General features: G+C 46.7%; 1 protein-coding gene across 2 annotated transcripts in view; it reads right to left on the reverse strand.

The window, feature by feature from the left end:
• Window positions 1-19856, reverse strand: part of SYN3 (synapsin III) — a 408941-nt gene that overhangs the window by 50690 nt on the left and 338395 nt on the right. The gene's annotated exons all lie outside the window — the stretch shown is intronic.

Consider the following 19856-nt stretch of genomic DNA (forward strand, 5'->3'; position numbering starts at 1 on the left):
GTCTAAGATATGAATGGGTTACAGTAGATAAATGTGCAGCCAGCAGCCCCTCCCTACAAACCCTGGTCTAGGACAATAGTACATTAATAGGCCTTCGAGTATCCCTAAGTCATAATTAAAAAATAAAGTCAGAAGACTATGAAGCTATGGATTTTGAAAAATGTATAATGACATGTGTCCACCATCATAGTATCACACTGACACTTCCACTGCCCTAAAAATTCTCTGCCTGTCCATCCCTCCTCCGCTCTGTCCCCTGCCAACCACTGACCTTTCTACTGTCTCCATAGTTTTGCCTTTTCCAGAATGCCATAGAGTTGGAACCATACAGTATGCGGCCTTTTCAGATTGTTTTTTTTTCACTTAGGAACACACACTTAAGTTTCCTCCATGTCTTTTCAAGGCTTGATAGCTCATTTCTTTTCAGCATTGAATGAAAGGCGTGAATTGTAACCAATGCTCCACACTGGTGGGGGATGTTGATAATGGGGGAGGCTGTGCATATGCTGGGGAAGGGGGTACATGGGAGATCTCCGTACCTGCTGATCAATTTTGCTGTGAACCTAAAACTGCTGTAAAAAAAAATAAAGTCTTAAAAAGACTAGGAAGGGCGGCCCTGTTTATGTGTGGGCTCTATGCGAGGGTTAGAGTAAACTAAACGGGAAGCTCTCCTCCCCTAGTCTTTCTAAGAGCAGGGATCACAGGGAACTATGGGACAGCCGTTTCACATGCATTGAGAATTTTCTAGAATCGACACCCCTGGGAAGACAGGGCTTTGTTTTGTTCACCACTGTAATCTCAGGGGCTGGAACACTGACTGGCACAGAGGAAGGGCTCAATTGATATTTGCTTAGTAAACTAGCAAAATATCAGGCCCTGTGCTAGGTACTGGGGCTCCAACCATGGCTTCTTCTCGTAGGGTCTAGCCTGGAACCCTGATAAGCTGATGTGGAACTGCAGGGCAGTCAGACGGCGCAAAAAGAAAGGGCTGGGCTAGCTCTGGAGCTGGCTCAAAGGAGGGCAGGAGGGTAGAGGGCAGAGGGCAGGGGGGCAGGAGGAGAGGATAGGAGGGAAAAGGATAGGAGAACAGAGGGCAGGAGGGCAGGAAGGCAGAAGACAGAAAGGAAGAGGGCAGAGGGCAGGAGGGCAGCAGTCACAGTGTTTGAGCAACACAGAGAAGGTTTTAAAGGGGAGAAGATACTTCAACTGGGTTTAGAAGGATGACCCCCCAGCGGTAGACACCCCAAGATATGATCCGAGTTGTGTAAAGTACAGGTGGCCTCAGGAGGACATGGCTTAAGGAGGTGTCACCACGACTGTCCCTGGGGTCACACTGGCCATTTCTGACAACAATCAGTCCTGGGACTGAAAGTCCATCGCTCCTGTGTTTCTGTCCCCTCCCTCCCGCCCCCCACTCTCCACTCCATTCTAACTGCCCGTCCTCGGCTCCAGCCACAGGTCTCCAGGCCTTGGGGTCCAGCGCGTTGTTGGTTTCGGGGGATGGCTTTCAAGGGGGCTCTATCCAGAAACACCAACTACGGGTGAGGGCTGGAAACAGAGGTGTCCCGGAGCTGGCTCCTACTGCCTCAGGAGAGAAATCGTTCAATAGTTAGAAATGCTGCGAGCCAGTTATCGAACCATTGTTAGCCTGAAATTGTCCTCAGTGGAAGTATTTACATCCCAGAAATTGGCAACCACTGTGAATTAGGGCTCCTCCCACCCCTAAGAGCCAGTCTGCCAGCACACCACTGGCCAGAGGACAGCACGCGCTGACAGGTTTTCAACGTTCCATGGAAGGACTTGAAGTGTTGCAGCAAACATTTGATTACTGTTTTGTTAAAATAAAAGATGTAAAAGCTTGATTTTAAGGCATCCAAAAAGCCACACTCAAAGGTTTGATACACATTCGCCCGGGCTGCCCGGGCAATTGTTTCCGGTGCAGCTCTCAGAGGCAGGCTTCCCCTTGTTTGGTTTACTTGGAGAGTGACCTGGGATTGCAGAGCAAGGGGGTGCAACGCTGGCTGGCGGTTTTCTCAAAACCTAGCTCTGCAAGGACACAAACTATGAAGGCAAGTTGGGCGCCGAGGCTGACACAGGATCAAGTTCATCCAAAGACACTCTGTGTTCTCCCGATGGACTTGATGATAAATGTTGTAAATTAAAATTTACGAAAGTCACAGCTAATATAATGTTACTTTCTCATCTGTTGTAATTTCAAGTTTCATGTGGGAATTCATCGGAAAGGAGAGTTCTCATGTTACCTAGTCAACTCACGATACAGAAGAGAAAACTGAAGCTTCTCCCTCGAGTTCCCCCCACCCCTGGGCTAAGGCTACTTTGCTTCTGGTGGTGCAGTTTTGTGCAAAGGAAAAGGAAGGGAGCAGATCTGGAAGGGAGGAGAGGAACGTTCTAAAAGCTAGGACTTCTGGCTCCTCTTCATAGTGCTCCTTGCATTAGGAGGGAGAAATATGTACAAAATTTCATCATTTCAGCAGGAAACAAAATCACCATCACGGGCGATGCCAAAGCCATCTGAACTACATCTGTGCCTGCTCCAGTTTCATAAATGTGCCCCAGTAGGACCAGCAAGCCTCGGCCCTGCTGATCTCTCTGACCTCACCCCCACCACCTACCCCTCACTTTCTCTTCCAGCTCCCAGAACTCACCAAGCCCAACGCTGCCTCAGGGCCTTTGCACTGGTTATTCTCTTTGCTGGCAAATCTTTCTGCAGATCATCACACAGCTGCATCCTTCTCATGCTGTCCCTTTCATTACCAGCTCCTCAGAGAGGCTTCTTCTGCTCATCCCGTCTAAAGGCTGGCTTTGCACAGCCTCATCGCCTTCTATGACCTCACCCTGTCTCATGTTCTATCTTATTCAGATGGTCCCAGATGATCCTGCAGTCGTCAGTACTCCCCATAATACGAGCTCCGTGAGAGCAGGGACTCGTCAGTTAGAGTCACCACTGTATCTCTCGCTCTTTGCACATAGTAGGTGTTTGAGAACTATTTTCTGAATGAATAAGTGAACAGATGGATGCCAAGCATGATATGTAGATGCTCTTTTGACATAAGGAAGTGTTTTTCAAACTGGACTCCCTGGAGTCTTGAGATACCTTGGATAAATCTTGGGGGCACCTTCTTTGGGGGTGGACTCACGGAAGAGACCAGTTGGGTGGGACTCTGGGTCTCCCTCAGTTGGAAGCTGCTTCATGTGGACTTGGTTTATATATTGAGTGTTTTCATTGTTCATCGGACAGAGGGCTCAGAGACCACAGCCCGAGGCAGCTCCTTCCTGAGGTTGCATCGGGTGGAAGGTTGGGCTCTGAACCTTCAACCTGACACTTGGGAGTCTGTGACTGGGACACAGCGATGTAGAGTAAGCGTCACTATTAAGGGGTGGCAGAAAGAAGAGCAGGGCCATGGCAGACCTATCCCCCAGGCCCAGGCAGGAGGATGAGGCCTTTGGAGAGGGGAGGGGGCCTGAGTCTAAGTTTTCTTTCCAGCTGCCTCAGCTCCTTGCCCCTGAGTCACAAACTATGGATGGGCTGTCTGATGCTTTCTGCTGAGGCCACATGTGAAGAACCAGCATTTTCCAACCACAACTTTAAACATAATGTTTGCTCCTACACTTACCGAGAGAGCAAGAGTCTCCTCTCTGTGGCCTCGTTAAGTGGGATTCTATTTTCACAGCGCTCCCTTTTAGAACATTGCTATTTGCTGTCCCAGGCTCTCAGAGAGACAGCCTGAGAAGCTCTGCTGATAAAATGACTCTGGGCATGACAGAGATGGGGAGATGCTGAAATGAATAGCAGCTTTGTTTATTTGGCGTTGGAACAGGAGAGAGGAGCTATAGCAAAAAAAAATAAATAAAGTCCCCCTTCTCTCCACAAGAATAAACCAACTCTGCCTGCGTGGCCAGCAACACAATTTACTTCACAGAACAGAACAAAGGCAAGTGGGCTGAGATTAACTTTTGGGGAAGAAATTTATTTATAAAGTAATTATGGGGTGGGCGTGGGATAGGGCTGGAGAATGGGAAAGATCAAAAGGCGTTTGAGATGCCTAATTAGATAGCCAAAAATAAAAAGCAGCAACAAACTGGGTATGTGTATACACACACTAAGGCATGTATATATCCTTTTCTATATACACAGGACTCCTAAGCGTGACTGGTTCCCTCTCTGCAGACTTGACCCATGCTTCCTTCCCACAGTGACAAGAAGATAATAGGAATTAATGACACTGCTGTTTTCGAAGCGCTCACCGTGTGCCCAGCTTTGTGCGAAGTGGCGTGTGCACACAGTAGCAGGTATTACACCCTTCCCCCTTACTCAGCTTCTCTGAGCTTCGGTTTTCCCTTCTGCAAAATGGGGATAATTAGATTACCTACCACACAGAGCTGCTGTGACAATCAAATAAGACGATGCACAGAAAACACGGAGCACAGGGCCCGGCAGCTAGTAAGTGCTCAATGAATGGTGGTGATTATTAGTGCTATTTTCCATGGTACCTCAAACTCAAATGTTAAAAACTGCAATTATCTTTCCCTCAAGCGCATCCTTCTTGATTTCATGTTTTAGTGAATGGAATCATCAACTCTCAATTTTCTTCTGCCCGACATCCAGTCAGTCCCTAAGTTCTTTCGATTCTGCTTCTCTCCTGTCTCTTGACTGTATCCTTATCGAATTCCTTATTGCTTCAGCGCCTGCCTGGGTTCACACACCCTTATTTCTTCTCTGAATGGCTACAGTTTCTCCCTAATGGTTCCCACAGGCTCTAAACCCCACCCCCTGGCCCCCGCTGCTGCCTTATTAACTCAAACATGCACATTTTTTTCTTTTGCTTAAAACTCACCAGTGGGTCTCTCTCTTACCTCGAAGGCCAAGTCCAAATTCTAGAGTGCAGTGTAAAGTGCGTCTGTGACCTGGCCTTGGCCCTTTCCCACTCTCACCTGTTCTTCGAGGTCTCACTCTCCTTCCTGCACATGTCACCACACAGACGGGCTTCCCTGGTCACTCGCCTATCACGCTTTGTCCCCCTTACACTATTTCTTTTGTCCTCAGTGCCCTTCTCATCACGTGACAGACCGCGGCTTTGTTCATTCTTTTGTCGTCTGCCTCCCCCAGAGGACGTAAGTTCCATGAGGACAGAGACTTCGTGGTGTGGAGTATTGCAGCTCCCTGGTTAGAGTAGCGCCTGGAGTGTAGAGCCCACTCATCATGTATTTCATGAGCAAACGAATGAATAAACATGCTTTGCTTTCCAGTGAACCGGTATTTTTCAGACTGTGGGTTTGACATGGGGCATCAAATCAATTTAATGGGTCACAACCAACACTTAAAAAAATAAAATAGAATGAGCAGATTATATCAAAACACCTTGCACCAAGAAAGGGCAAGTATTCTTCTTTTAAAGTCATCTATCTACCTACCTACCTAATACCTGGGAATCAGGTAACAAGTCAAAATGTATGACTTATTGTGGTTTACTACACAAAGTTTTGGAAAGCATTGAACTGTGCAGAGTATAATGGTACCTGTTTTAGGCTTTGAAGGCCATAGTAACTATTCAACTCTGACCTTTTAGTGTGCAAGCAGCTATAGACAACATGTACACATATGAGCAGGGCTGCGTTACAATAAAACTTTACCAGCAACACCAGGTCAGGGCCTGGGTTTGGCCTGTGGGTTTTAGTTTGCCAAGTCCCACACCAGACTGCAGTCTAGACTGGGTCTTCCGTGTGGAAATTCTCTGCGTTCAGGAGCCATGTCTTTCTCATCTTTGGAACTTAACCGAGAGTCCTCCATCCCAGGGCCTACCTCACCCCACTCCTTGCACATAATCAATGCTCATAAGTATTTGCCAAAATATTCAATAAACATTTACTGAGCCCCTACCTCAGAACAGCTGGGCACCAAATTCATCAATGTCTCTTGAATGAATACAATAGCCCTTGGCCTTGAAGTCTCAATAGCCTTTGCTTCTCCTCCAATCCTTCTAACTGCTGAGACTCAGAGCTCAAAGGATGTCCTCGCCCCGGCTGCCTGGGTCATGAGCTGCCAAGGTCGGAAGGGGTGGTGGGAAGTGACAGGAATAATGGAGGGTTTGGTGTTCTGTTTAGGGAATTGCCTAATCATCCTGCTTATCGGTTTGCTGGTTCCTTTCCTTTGCTCTTCCCTTTAATAAATCAAACCTCCTTCAGTTGTTATTGAGCTCCCGGGTCACTGATTCTTTCGCCCACATGTTTATAGAGTCACAGTGTGACCATGAGATTGAATGGAAGGGAAGGGAGGCACCCGGCAAGTGTCAGCTCCGAAAGGCAACACGTGAGCTTCCCAGGCGCCGGCGGGGTGCCGGGTGCCAGGGTGCTGGTCTCGACTGGAGGGGCGGGAGGTGGCATCAGTGGGTGCAGTTTGGGCACCTAGAGAGCTGACCCCCCAGCAGGACAGGGTTCAGATGGTAAGGTGACCCAGAGCAGGGCTCTGCAAACAACGCCCTGAGGGTGAATGCCGGTTTTTGTGGGGCCCACGAGTTAAAAATCATGTTTAAATGGTTGGAAAAATATAGCAAAAGAATACTATTCCATGACACGTGAAAATAATGTATCATTCAGGTTTTGTGTCTGTGAATAAAGCTGCTCGGGAACAGCCACCCTCATTCACTTACGTATCGTCTAGGGTCACACTACAATGGTGGAGTGGGGTGGTTGCAACAGAGACTGTGTAGCCTGAGCACCGAAAACATTTACCATCTGACTCTGCACAGAGAAAGTGTGCTGGCCCCCGACCAGCAGGGCAGCACGATGGGCTGACATGGACTAGCAGCATGGACATCACCCAGGAGCTTATTAGAAATGAGACTTCCATGCAGGCCCCACCCAGTCCTCCTGAGTCAGAACCTGCATTTTTAACAAGATCCCCAGGTGATCTGTAAGCACCTGAAAGAGTAGAAACATCTAGGTTTCAAAGGAAATGAATCTACATCCTGAAGCCTCTACAACACAGGTGGCAAAACACGAGGTCCGCAGGCCGAATCCAGCCCTCCACCTTGTTTTATCTGGCCCAGCACCTTGTTTCTACCTGGAGGCAGCACCGAGCTCTCACTTAACTGTTAAGGAGTAGTTACATTTATACAGTCCTAAAATTACACTTGGCCCTTGCAAGGCAACCACGAGGCAGATGTGGCCCCCGGTGAAAATGAGTTTGATACTGCATTCTACAACATTTTAAAAGTGCCTTATAACTTATTAGGTGCACCAAGACAAAGAAATATGGCCCAAATGAAAAAACAGAGCAAAACCTCAGAAAGAGAACTAAGTAATGAGGAGATAACCAACCCATCTGATGGAGAATTGAAAACCCTGGTAATCAAAATGCTCACAGATCTGATTGAGCTTGGTCAAAAATGAAAAAAACAAATGAAAGATACCCGAAATGAAATAAAGCAAAATATTCAGGGAACCAACAGTGACAGGAAGGAAACAAGGACTCAAAACAACGATTTGGAACAAAAAGAAAAAATAAACATGTAACCGGAACAGAACGAAGAAACAAGAATTCAAAAAAGTGAAGAGAGTCTTACAAACCTCTGGGACAACCTGAAACGTTCCAATATCTGGATCACATGGGTGCCAGAAGGAGAAGAACAACGGCAAGAAATTGAAAACTTATTAGAACAAATAATGAAGGAAAATTTTCCCAATCTGGTGAAGGAAATAGACTTCCAGGAAGTCCAGGAAACCCAGAGAGTCCCAAAGAAGTTGGACCCAAAGAGGAACACACCAAGGCACATCATAATTACAATACCCAAGATTAAAGATACAGAGAGAATCTTAGAAGCAGCAAGAGGAAAGAAGAGAGTGCCCATAAAGGAGTGCCCAGAAGGCTATCAGCTGATTTCTCAAAAGAAACCTTGCAGGCAAGAAGGGGCTGGAAAGAAGTATTCCCAGTCATGAAAGATAAGGACCTACATCCAAGATTACTGTATCCAGCAAAGCTATCATTTAGAATGGAAGGGCAGATAAAGTGCTTCCCAGATAAAGTCAAGTTAAAGGAGTTCATCATCACCAAGCCATTATTATATGAAATGTTAAAGGGGCTTATCTAAGAAAAAGAAGATCAAAAATATGAACAGTAAAATGACAACAAACTCACAACTATCAACAAATAGACCTAAAAGAAAAGAAAAACAACGAAAACAAAAACTAAGCAAACAACTAGAACAGGAACAGAATCAGAGAAATGGACATCACATGGAGGGATTTCAGTGGGGAGGGGGAAGGGAGGAATAGGGGGGAAAAGGTACAGGGAAGAAGAAGCATAATTAGTAGGCATAAAATAGATGGGGAGAGACAAAAATAGTATAGGTAACAGAGGACTCAAAGAACTTATACGTACCACCCATGGACATGAACTAAGGGGGGCTGGAATGCTGGAGGGTTGGGGGACGCAGGGCAGGGGGGGTTAAAGGGGAGAAAATTGGGAAAACTGTAATAGCATAATCAACAAAAAATACTTAAAAAAATAAAAATAAAAGTGCTTTATCCCAGTCTTCAGGGCAACCCCTCAGCCACTAGGGAGATTTATTAGGGCCATTTCACAGATGAGAAAGTAAAGACTCCAGATCAAGTGCTGGGCCAAGGTTATACACCTAGGAAGTATTTGAGGTGGGATTTGAACTCTGCAGTCCATTACACAACCTGTGGCTTTGCTTATATTAGGCTCTATGGGCACCTGTAAAGAGAGTGCAAGACCCCATTCAGAGCCTGGAGATACCTAACTGGGGCCCCAAGGTGTCCAGTGGCCCAAACAAGTGTTCTATTTCACTTCTATGGTGTTTCAAAATATTTTGCAATTAGTTGCTGATATTTTAAAATCAGGAGAATTCATATGGGAAGCCCAGAGAATTGGCTTCTCAAGAAAGAATCAGACCATCAGGCCTCCCCAGGCTGCACGGTCTCTCAGGGCTTTGCTGGGCTGGGGCTGCATGGTGGCTGCCCTTGGAGGCCAGCCTGGCCCTTCTGAGTCCCCACAGCCCCCACCTGGGCTCTCAACTTAATACGTCAAGTCCCTGGAGCCAGTGCTCACCTTGTTAAAATGCAGAATTTGGTCAGCAGGTCTGAGAACAGGTTTGGGCCCTGCATTTTCAAGGGGCTCCTAGGTGATGCTGAGGCTGCCCCAGAGCACACTTTGAGGAGCACACCTCCAGGAGCCCAGGCCTTCTGACTTCAGGAGCTATACCACTTGGTCCATCATCCAGAGCCTCCTGACAGGCCCCTTGGCTGCTGCTCCCAGATCCCTCAGAGTGGCTGGGAGCCCCCAGGCTCTTCTTTTCAGTGGCTCACAGCCTCCTCCACTGACCCCACTGAGCCCTCTAAATACAACCATCTTCTGCGAGTGAATGTCAGGACGTAAAAAGGCCCGACGAGCTCTCCCTGTCCCACCACACCGTCTCCCTTGCATCTCCCCGCCTCACTCCCGGAGGACTGGGTGTTGCTGGGCAGGTTTCTTGGGGCTGGAGGTCAGCAGTTGAGGCAAGAGACAGGGTCTGCCCAAAGTGTCTCATTTGTCTGGAGGCTTAGTGGAGGCTGCTAATAATTGTGTTGAAGACATCTGCGCACCCTGCCCCAAAACACACACGTATGCACGCACGCACACATGCACTCCAAAATGTAACGAGCCCACTGTGTACGTCCTTCTCTGGCTTCTCCCTCCAACAGCCCCGCCGCAGCCACCTGTCAGCAGCGACGCCAGCTGCCCCCACATGGAGCTGTTTCCAAGAAGCCAGACATGTGGCTGCTTCCATTTCTGGGAAGTGTTGGGGGAGGCTGCCCTGTGCTGTGTCCTCAGTGAGGCAGGTGGCCTCTGCTTGCCTAGGACATCGCCTCCCTTGCTGGCAGGTAATAAGAAGAGGCTGTGTCTGCACACTTCGGTAAAGGAAGGCCTCAGTGGACACACAGGCTGTGTTCCGAACAGGCTGGCTGAGCTCTCCTGAGGTCGCCCTTCTCTGGCTTGGGCGCCAGGACCAGCGGCAAGAATGTGCAGCCTTCGCAGCATGCAGTGTGTGGCCTTGTACAAATCATTCTGTCTCCTTGGTCTCTGTTTATCTCATCTGTGAAATGGGTATCATGATACCAACACCCACCTCAAAGGACTGCTGGGGTTTGAACCGGCTTCCAATGTGGGGGTTGTTTATAAACTGTATATGTCAGTCTCATGCTGGGGGAAAGAAAGGAGCTGGTAATCCAACTGGGAAACTGGAGAGCGCTCCCCACCCCACCAGGCGATGTGTCCTCCTCTCCTTCTGAGGGGCTTCTGAGGGGATGACCTCTCTGGCCTCTGTTACACAGAGTGCAAAGCTGGGTCAGCAGACATTGCCAGGAAAACAGAGAAGAGAAAAAGGAAATCATACTGCTTTTCAGCGTTTGCCATTTCAAAAATATTCTGTTTTTCATGGCAGTTTTGTGTGGTCAGTGCCCCCAAGAGCAGGCAATTTATCCTTCCCAGATGAGTCTGCCAGATGAGTTCTGTTCCTGTGGACAAAGTGAGACTTGTAGGCGGCGGGGCTGCACACTGTCTTTAAAACATAGTGCCCGGGGTGATAGTCTTCTTTTTCTTCCTCTCATTCGCTTGCATGAGTGCTCTCAGTCTTGGCTTCCAGCCTGGGGTGAGGTCAGTCCACCAAACCAGACGTGAAGGTCACGCTGGTCTCCAAAGTATTGACAAGTTTCTTGGGTGGGGCCCTGTGACATTCTTTATAAATCAACTCTCCAACTAAGTTGGCTGGTTGCCTTATAATGGGAAGACATGATTCCGCAAGGCATTCCTAAAGGTCACAGGCAGCAGGAAGAAAAGGGCTGAAGGATCTTCTGACCTCAGTTCGAATCCCCTTTCCAGTACTGTGTGACTTGGGCAAAATAACCCGTGCAGAGTTAGAGGAGATGCTGAAGGTATGTACCCTGGTGCAGGGGTGCTCAGAAGTTATTAATACCCTCTCTCTATTCCTTTGTCCATCCCCACCTCATCTGAGTGGAGTTATCCTGGAGAAGTCAAGGAATTTGCTCAAGGTCACAGTGCTGGCAGATGGCAGATCAGAACCCAGGGAGGTCCAGGACTAAAGCTCATCCTCTTTGCTTACCAACCCATCTCACAGTTACATGAAGCTTCATGCTTTTTAACGCATGCTTACACTAGATGTTCTAAGTCATTGGTGAGGAAAATCAGGCATATTTGATATACTTGACACATTGCAGTTATGTTTAAGTGCCTTGCCCAGGTGGACACTGGTGGCCCCATGGAGCATGGGGCCGACAGGAGGACCCAGGTTTCTGAACCCAGACCAGTGCTCTTTCCAGTGAACTTAGGATGGTACAAGGACGTGGGGACTGGCAGAGAAAGTACCACCAGTACTTAGCCTTAAGCTAAGAGCCAGTACTGAGAGATCTTAGCCTTCAACCCTTATAAGAAAAACGAATTAATGATCTAGGTGATTTGCCTTCAATAGGACAAACTTCAGGCAAGACAGAGTCCTACAATGACTATTTTAGTTTGCTTGTTTGTGCTCAGAATCATGGCATTTTATCATCCAAAGGAAGACAGATCTTTAGGATTTTCTACAGAATATGTGAGTGACAGAAGTATAATGAAAAAGGGGGTATGTACAAGTTCAGTGATGGAAAGTAATCTCACAGGGTAGTCTGATCAATAATTCCTAACTGGGCAGGTCATAGTGGATAGTCACGCCCCAGGCCTATAACCTGGTTAGTAAAAGGTTTAACTAAGTCCTGCCCATTGTTCTTGTGTATCTAGGTTGACACACCTTTGAAATGCTAGACCCTCCGAGGATATGGCATGACCACTCTGAAAGGCGCACGTACTCTTTTTAACTAACCTGTCACCTGATCCCCACCTTGCTTTCTCCCACCTTCCGGAACTCTTCCTTACTTTCCCTCCTTCATTCCACACATACGGGGTGGGGCATAAGGTTTCCAGCTGTTCGAGTGGAAAATAACACAATCACTAATAAACAAGACTAAACTCTGGGTTTTGCACACTCCAACTGCAAATGCACTTTTGCCCAACCCTGTATGTAAGTCTGCAAAACTGTCATTTTCTGGAGCATTTGAGATCTTGCTTCCTGGCATTGTCATTAGTTTGGCTCAGGCATAAGTTATAGTGCTGTTGGCTGTTAGTTCAATGTTGATGAATCAACAATATTTATTAAATAAAGTTTCTCTAAACAGAAACACAAAATAAGGTTCTATATCGATCAGTTGGTGAAAATGTTGTGACCAAAGGCTTAAAGCTCCTTGGAGCTTTAAGAGCAATCATTCTCCAAAAGGTCCCTGAGGAACAATCGTCCTCCAAAAGGCACATCCCAGCCTTCTTGCACTTAGGAACTCTGGACAGCACTTCAGCGTTACACTTGGGGAGCATTTCATACAATGAAATCACCAACAAAAAGCACACGATTGTGCGAGTGTGGCACCAAATAGACCGAGGACACGTTTACAGCACGGGAGCTAGAGCCAGAAGGCAGAACACGCCTTCTTAGACCTCAGGAACGCGGGATATCGGGTGACTCGAGTTATTTGCTGCTCTGCACATGTCTGTGCACGACCACGAGTAACTGTGAGAATTGATTTGAGGTTACAAATAAACTTTAGGGAGAAAGTGAATTTGTAAATATGAAATCCATGTCCTGGAATGTGTGAGAAGGGAGCACAGTGCTTAAAATTTTCATTAAGGTGTAAAGGACTGATGGATCCCCTTCTAAGAGCCCATTTTGCTCACGAGAAGCAGAGGAAAACACGAGTTCAGTGGTCCTTTAAACGGAGCGGCAGGGTAGGTGAGAGAGGACATGGAGGAGGTGGGAGTCAGGAGGGCGGTCAGGGGAGTTGGCAGGAACCTTGACCATACTTCCCCGGGAACACCTTGCAGGCTGGAGCCTCTCCCCTGCTCTCACTTGACTTGGCATCTGCTGAGCATTAAACAGAGTGACTCTCGTCTCTGGCGGTCTCCCAGACGCTGGGGAAGCTTTGATTTCTAAACTGTTCCCCTAGGCTCCATTACTCCATTTGCTCATTTTCTAGTCCTCTCCACCACCATGTTATTGGGCCACCTACTCCCACTTAAGAAGCGACAGTGCCAGGAAAGCTCCTTGAGTGAGTCAGCCTAAGAGAAGACAGCAGAGTCCAGGTCACTGGGAGCTGATGACAGCAGCAGCCCTGGCCAAGCAGGGGTGGGCAAGACCCTTGGGCTGGTGGAAACATCGTGTTTAGGAGCAGCCACCTCAACCTCCCCAAAGAGACTGGCTGTCTGCAGGGGTGACTCACCTCTGTCACTCACCACACCAGGCTCATTTTAGAAGGACAACAAACCCTGTGCATGCAAGGGCAAGTGCTAGGCTATCTGGGTCTGGGTTTATTAAGCTGTGACCATGGATATGCCCTTCCCCTCTCTTAGCTCAGGTGCTGGAGCCAGACTGCCTGTATCCCAACTCTACCACTTACTCCCTGTGCCTCATTTGTAAAATGTATATATTCATATCACTTACAACAATGCCTGCATTGAGTAAACTCTAGAGAGCATTAGCTTTTATTATTATTGTGGTTATTACTTTTTTAATTACTGTTCTTATCTTTAAAGTATGGAATGGGGCCAGATCATCTCAAAGGTCCTTCTTTCCCCTCCTATATTGTTTTTGGAGATGCTCCCATGCCGGGTGGCTTTGGGTAAGACCCTTCCCCTCTCTGGACCTTTGGTTCTTGTATTCTAAGTGAGATGCTGGGACTCAAACCCTGGGAGTCTGAAATAAGGATAAGGCGACTCCCAGGGTGAGTCAGTTTGTTAACGCCCTCTCTCCAGGGGATGCTGCTGAGATAAGCAGTCAAGTAACCAGAATATTTATATTTGTAGTGGATTTTTAAATGCCCATTCACTGAGCATTTACCAGATACCTTCCTAAACCTTGATTTATTCTATCATCATTACAACCCCAAGAAGGAGATTATTGTCTCCAAATTAGAGATGAAGAAACTGAGGCACAGAGATATTAAGCAATTTGGCTAAGGACACACTACCAGTAAATGGTAAATCCAGATTCAAACCAAAAGACCTGACTCCAGATTCTACAAATTTTACCCCCACATTGTACTGGCAGTTGGCCTTGACCTTGACTTGTAATCCTATGATGGTCACATAATTTTATGCCATTCTTTTCAATAGACTGCTCTTAATATTGATTAAAACCATAAATTCTCATTCCTTAGATAATGTAGGAATCATCTCCATGATGTCTTAACCTTTAGGAAGGTCACAGGCCCCTGTGAAAAGCTGAAAAAAAGTTATGAACCCTTTTCCCCCCACAAAAGACATTCACATTGCATACATAGATTTGTCTCGGGTTTAGGGGGCTCAGGCATCTCAGGCTAAATGCTCTTGAAACTCCCCATTAAGTATTCATCTTTGCCAAACTCTGTATCAATGAGAACCTCCTACCTAAAGGGCCGTCCATTCCATTAATGCTCACCTCCGATTGCTAGAAAGCTGCTCCTTCAACACAACTGGCATTTGTTTCACCTTAACTTTGCTCCCAGCTTTGTCTGCGGGGTGTTTGTGCAGAATCAGTCCGATCTATCTTTCCATGACAACCCGCCACGTTTCTGAAGATGCTGGCCACACTGTCTCTAGCCCTTCCCAGCTAGATGCCTCTTCCCTTCTGTTCAGTTCTAATTTCCCTGGACATGCTCATTTGACCATGGCTCTGTCAAACACCCAGGACTGATGTACAGCCTAGAACCCAATACAATCTTCTGGCCACGGACGGACCAGTGCATATTCTGGATATCAGATCTCCATTAATTAAGTCCTCCTAAGAGTGAATGACATATTCAAAACCTTATTTTATTTCAAAATATCGCATATACAAAGAATTGCCCAGTACAAAAATGATGATTCAGTGGGCAAACATCCACATAAGCACCCAAGTCAAGAACTGGGCCTTCACTCTCTTCCCAGTGACCACTCCTCCCGCCCCCACAGAGAGAACACCGACTCTTTTATGTAACAATGCTCTTGCTTTTAAAAAAGTTTTATCACCTAAATATGTATCCCACCTAACACTATAGTTTAGTTTCCCTGGTTTTCTGTTTTATATAAATGGAGTCATATAAATAGGAAGTCTTGTACCTGACAGTGGTGTTTGTGAGACTCATACATGTTACAAATAGTAGCAGTTCATTCACCTTCATTGTGGGACATTTTCCCTTTGTTTGCATGCACTGTAATTTATGTATTTATTCTGTTATTAGTGGACACATGGGCTATGTCCGGGCTTTGGCGATTATGAACAAGCTGCTATCAATGCTGGCACACGCACGCATGCATTTAGGCTGAGAAGAGCTCAAAGAACTTCTGTGTGGCTTCAGCTTAGTGGATACTATCAAGCTGTATTCCAAAGCAGTTGCACCATTTCTCACTTTCACTAGCCCTGTGTGTGTGTACTTCAACTGGTCCATGTCATCGTCAATACTTAGTCTTATTAATCTTTCTAATTTTAACTATCCTGGTGGTTATCTAGTGGCATCTCATTGTGGTTTCAACTTGCATTTCCCTAATGTGTGATGAGATTGAGCCCACGTTCATCTATTAGTTTAGAGGTTTTGGCTTCTCCTTCCTTATCTGACTCACACCGAACTTGTAGCCAAATGAAATAAAGTCTCTGACAGATGCTGTTCTTAGTCATATCTCCCTTATTGGCTTCAGTGGGATTTTGCACCCCCAGAGTAGGTCCAAACATTCTTAATAATGACGACAGCTGATGTTTATTGAGTGCCTACTGTGTTCCAGGCACTGAGCTTGACATACATAATGTCTCTCAATCCTCACAAATGGTTTATGAGGTTGATACTATTATTATCTTCATTTTACATAAGAAGAGACTAAGGTGGGGAGGCTAAGTAATTTACCTAAAGGTCTCACAACTAAAATGTGGAGTAACTAGCTTCAAATTAATGCCCTTTGCAACTAAAACATAAGGCCTCCCAAAGACGGAAACATTTGACTACATTTAATTTTTTTGTGGTTTAAAACTGAATAATAAAATTAACTGTATGGAGAAAAATAGTTGCAAAGTATGACAAAGGATTAATGTACTTAATATGCAAAGGGTTTGTACGAATTACTAAAAGGACAACAGCTGTCCAAAGAAATGGTCAAAGGCTTCTGAGGTAAACCTGGGAATTTCTGCTCACTTTTTCATGTTCTTCTACCCCTACAATGGATAGGAACAAAATTTATGACTCTGAGAAGTTCTGCAATAAAACTTATTTTAACACAGAGTTTTCTAAACCTATAATAATCATAATTCTTTGGAGCAGACTTTGAAGCACGTTGAACTCTATAACAACCACTGTTTCCTCTGGTTTACAGTCTGACCAAACTTTCAACAAAGGAAAGAGGAAATGAGATTAGTTTTGTCCAGGGGTTTTCAACCTTGACACCACTGACATTTTGGGCTGTATGATTCTCTGTTGTGGGGGACCGTCTCAGGCATTGGAGCATGTGAGGCCGCATCTGTGGCCTCTACCCTGTAGATGCCAGATGCCAGTAGGACCTCTCCCACCCCTAGTGTGACAACCAAAATTGCCTGCAGGCATGGCCAAATGCCTCCTGGGGGGCAGCATCATCCTCCCCTCTCAAGAACCCTCGGTCTAGTTTCACTGATTTCTGAAGCACTTGTCGGTTCCCATGATCACCTCCTACCTGAGTGCTCCCAGACTGCAGTGTTGGATTTCTGTGCCTTGTGATAACTGCCATTCTTGTTTCAATATAAGAGGGTATTATTAGCCCATCTCTTTTCTTCAAGTCTTTCTTGTTTGTCAGAATTCCTTCCATTTTCAGGCACACCAAATCACCCATAGCTCCCCTGACATGGAAGTGTTTTCCATCTTCCGTCCCCTAGATGGGAGTAAGCTCCTTCCCTCAATCTGCATGAAAACCCTTATCCTTCAATCCCCACATGCCCTGTACAGCTTTCCACCAGGTCCCCAACACACGTTATACTTAATTATTTATGTGGCTATATCCCCACTACCTTTGAGAGCAGGGGCTGGGTCCTATTCACCCTCTGATTGCCCGCACGGAGTTGATACCAATCAATAGGTATGAACAAGAGAGCACAATATAATTGAGGATGGGTCAGTGACTTCATCTGCAGGGCCCGAGGGGGACTTCCAGGAACACTGCGTTCATGGACAGCTCTTTGCCAGTTTCTTCCTAAGGATGTTCCCTCTGCTTGACTCTGGGCAGACAGTCTTCCTTCTGACAGAAGCTGGAAGTACCACAGAAGGTACCAATTTTGTCTTTCTCCCTCTCAGCCATGAATATGACATCATCTGCTCAGTCGGCATGTTCAGACCACTCTTGATAGTTTTCTCATTCCAAAGAGAAAGAGAAAAGTCCTTTTCCCTTGATCTCAGCATTTTTGTAAACCTCTGTTTCTTCTGGTTGATGATATTTTCTATCCTTGGAGATGTGTCCCCCTTTCTATGTTTTGTGAGTCCCTTTTGGACCTGGGCTTCTCAGACCTCCCCTCGGCACCAAACCCCCCAGCCCCGAGCATTGTGTCAGTCTGTTTAGTATTTCCTTCTTTTTATTTCCTGTCTGGGATTATTTTAATCTTTAGAAACAGAATTTAATTCTTGGGAACCCTCTCGCTTTACCAGAATTGTCCCACATGGTGGCAGTGGGTGGAAATAAAAGGGACACGTTTGAGAAACATTAATAATGGGCAAGTGATAAGACTTGATGACCATTTGGACGTGGAGAAGGAGAGGAGATGACTCTCAGATTTCTGTTTCGAGACAAGGGGTGGGCTGGTGATTTCTGCTCTAGATACGGTCACAGGAGGAGGAGGATGGAGACGAGGAGGGGGAGCAGGCTGTCTGGAAAGATCATGGGCATGGTCTGAGATGTTTAGAGTCTGAGGTTTCCATGGGAGACAAGATGGAGATGTTGAGGAGGAACTGGATACAAGAGCCTGACACTCTGGATAGGAAACCATTGGGGCTGCCAGTGTGTGAGTGGCTGCTGAAGAGGAGGGAGTAGACGAGCGCTCAGATAGCGTGTGCTGGTGGAACAGACAGTTAAAAATGGAACAGGATGAAAGGTCCTTGAAGGAAATCGAAGGAGTAGTCAGAGAGAGGAGGAGAACCAGGAGAGAAGCATGGATTGGAGTTCACAGGAGAGAGTTCCGGGACAGAAGGGATGAGAACAGCTTTAAATGATATAGACAGGTCGACTCAGTGGTGAACTGAAGAGTTCCTGCTGGGTTAGGTGTTATTGGTGACTACAGGGAGGGCAGCTTCCATGGAACTGAGGGGTTGGGAGGAGAGGCCACAGGGAACAGACACAAGGATGTATTTAAACAGAGGTTTACTCGTCCATCCACTCCATCGACAACCTAACGTGCACCAGAGGCTGTCTGGGACACGGTAACGGGCAAACAGGAAAAACCCCACTGTTGTGGTGTGTGCTTTTTAGGGAGATGTAGTATATAGGGGGGATTTGTTTTAAAGATGGTTATTAGAATTATCATCATTCCACAGATAAGGAGGCCCAGAGAACTCAGATGGCAACTTGTTCAAGTTCCTGCAAACGTTGGAGCTGAGGCCATGCCCTGACCTGCCTGGCTCTTTCCATTCTTTGCTGCCTGAGGGGGATGGAGCGTAGGTAGGAGGCAATGATGCAGAAGGTGTGCAGGTTGTGGAAGAACAAAGGAGCAAGGTGCAGGATTATTTACGGCTGACAGTGGGGGGTCACTTTCTCAGAGCGAGGTTTCTACTGGCTCCTTTATCTAGGACCTGTGTTGGGCCTCATGCTTGGGCTCAGGTCCCTCCAATGAGGATGGCAGGCACTGAGAGCCACATGTTCTCATGTGGGTCTAGTTGTGCCAGAAGTTAGAGAGGTGGCCTGTGGTAGCCCCCCCCCCCCCCACTTCCCCTCACTCAGGAGTAAATCTCCATTTCCTGTGGAGACCCCGACCCACATGGTTTGAGTGGGGCCCAGTACACCTCCATATCCATTTGTCAGGGGTGGCACAGGACCCCAAGCAAGACTGATCAATGTCCCTCCATGAGGTCAGCTATAGAGATGCTGGAAAGAGACAGGGCCTTCCTCTCATACAGTGATCTTAGGGACCAGGGTGGGCCACCTGTAGCCATGTTGACTGTTTGAAGAAAACACCAAGTAGAGATGAACAGAGTCAAGAGATGGAGGAGACTGAGCTCTGACAATATCATTTGAGCTCCTGGATCCAACTCTGTCCTAATCTACCAAGAACTATTCCAGATGTCCTGATGGCTTGAACCAGTGAATTTTTTCTCTCCCCCGCAATTTGAGTTCAGTTTCTATATTTACAACTGAGAGAATCTGACCGATATGTCAGCTGTGACTGTGTAAAACAGATGATTTACTTTTGCAGAAGCTAACTGACACCAGGGACTTCCCCTATGGAGCCAGGTGTATTTGCCACCTTCTAGGTATAAAGATACAGCTACAGCATAGTCATGGAGATGAAGGCAGGTACAAAAGAATCACCATTGACAAAATGCTTGACATTCATTGCCCTGAAGCCACAATCATAGGAAACAATGAGCTAGCAACTGCAGCTTGGTTTTGGCAAGTCCGGACTGAGCTGGAGAGAGGTTCCATGCTCTGGGAGCTCAGTGGAAGGTAGGCTGGGGAGGAGAGGAAGTGTATTCTGGGCTTCTCTAACGCTGTTCAGGGTGGTGGGGGTCAGAGAGAGAGGGGAACAGATTATCTGGGGAAGCTGTATGAGTATTAATGAGGGTAA

Source organism: Desmodus rotundus, chromosome 3 (genome assembly GCF_022682495.2).
Source record: "Desmodus rotundus isolate HL8 chromosome 3, HLdesRot8A.1, whole genome shotgun sequence".
Classification (NCBI taxonomy): Eukaryota; Metazoa; Chordata; class Mammalia; order Chiroptera; family Phyllostomidae; genus Desmodus; species Desmodus rotundus.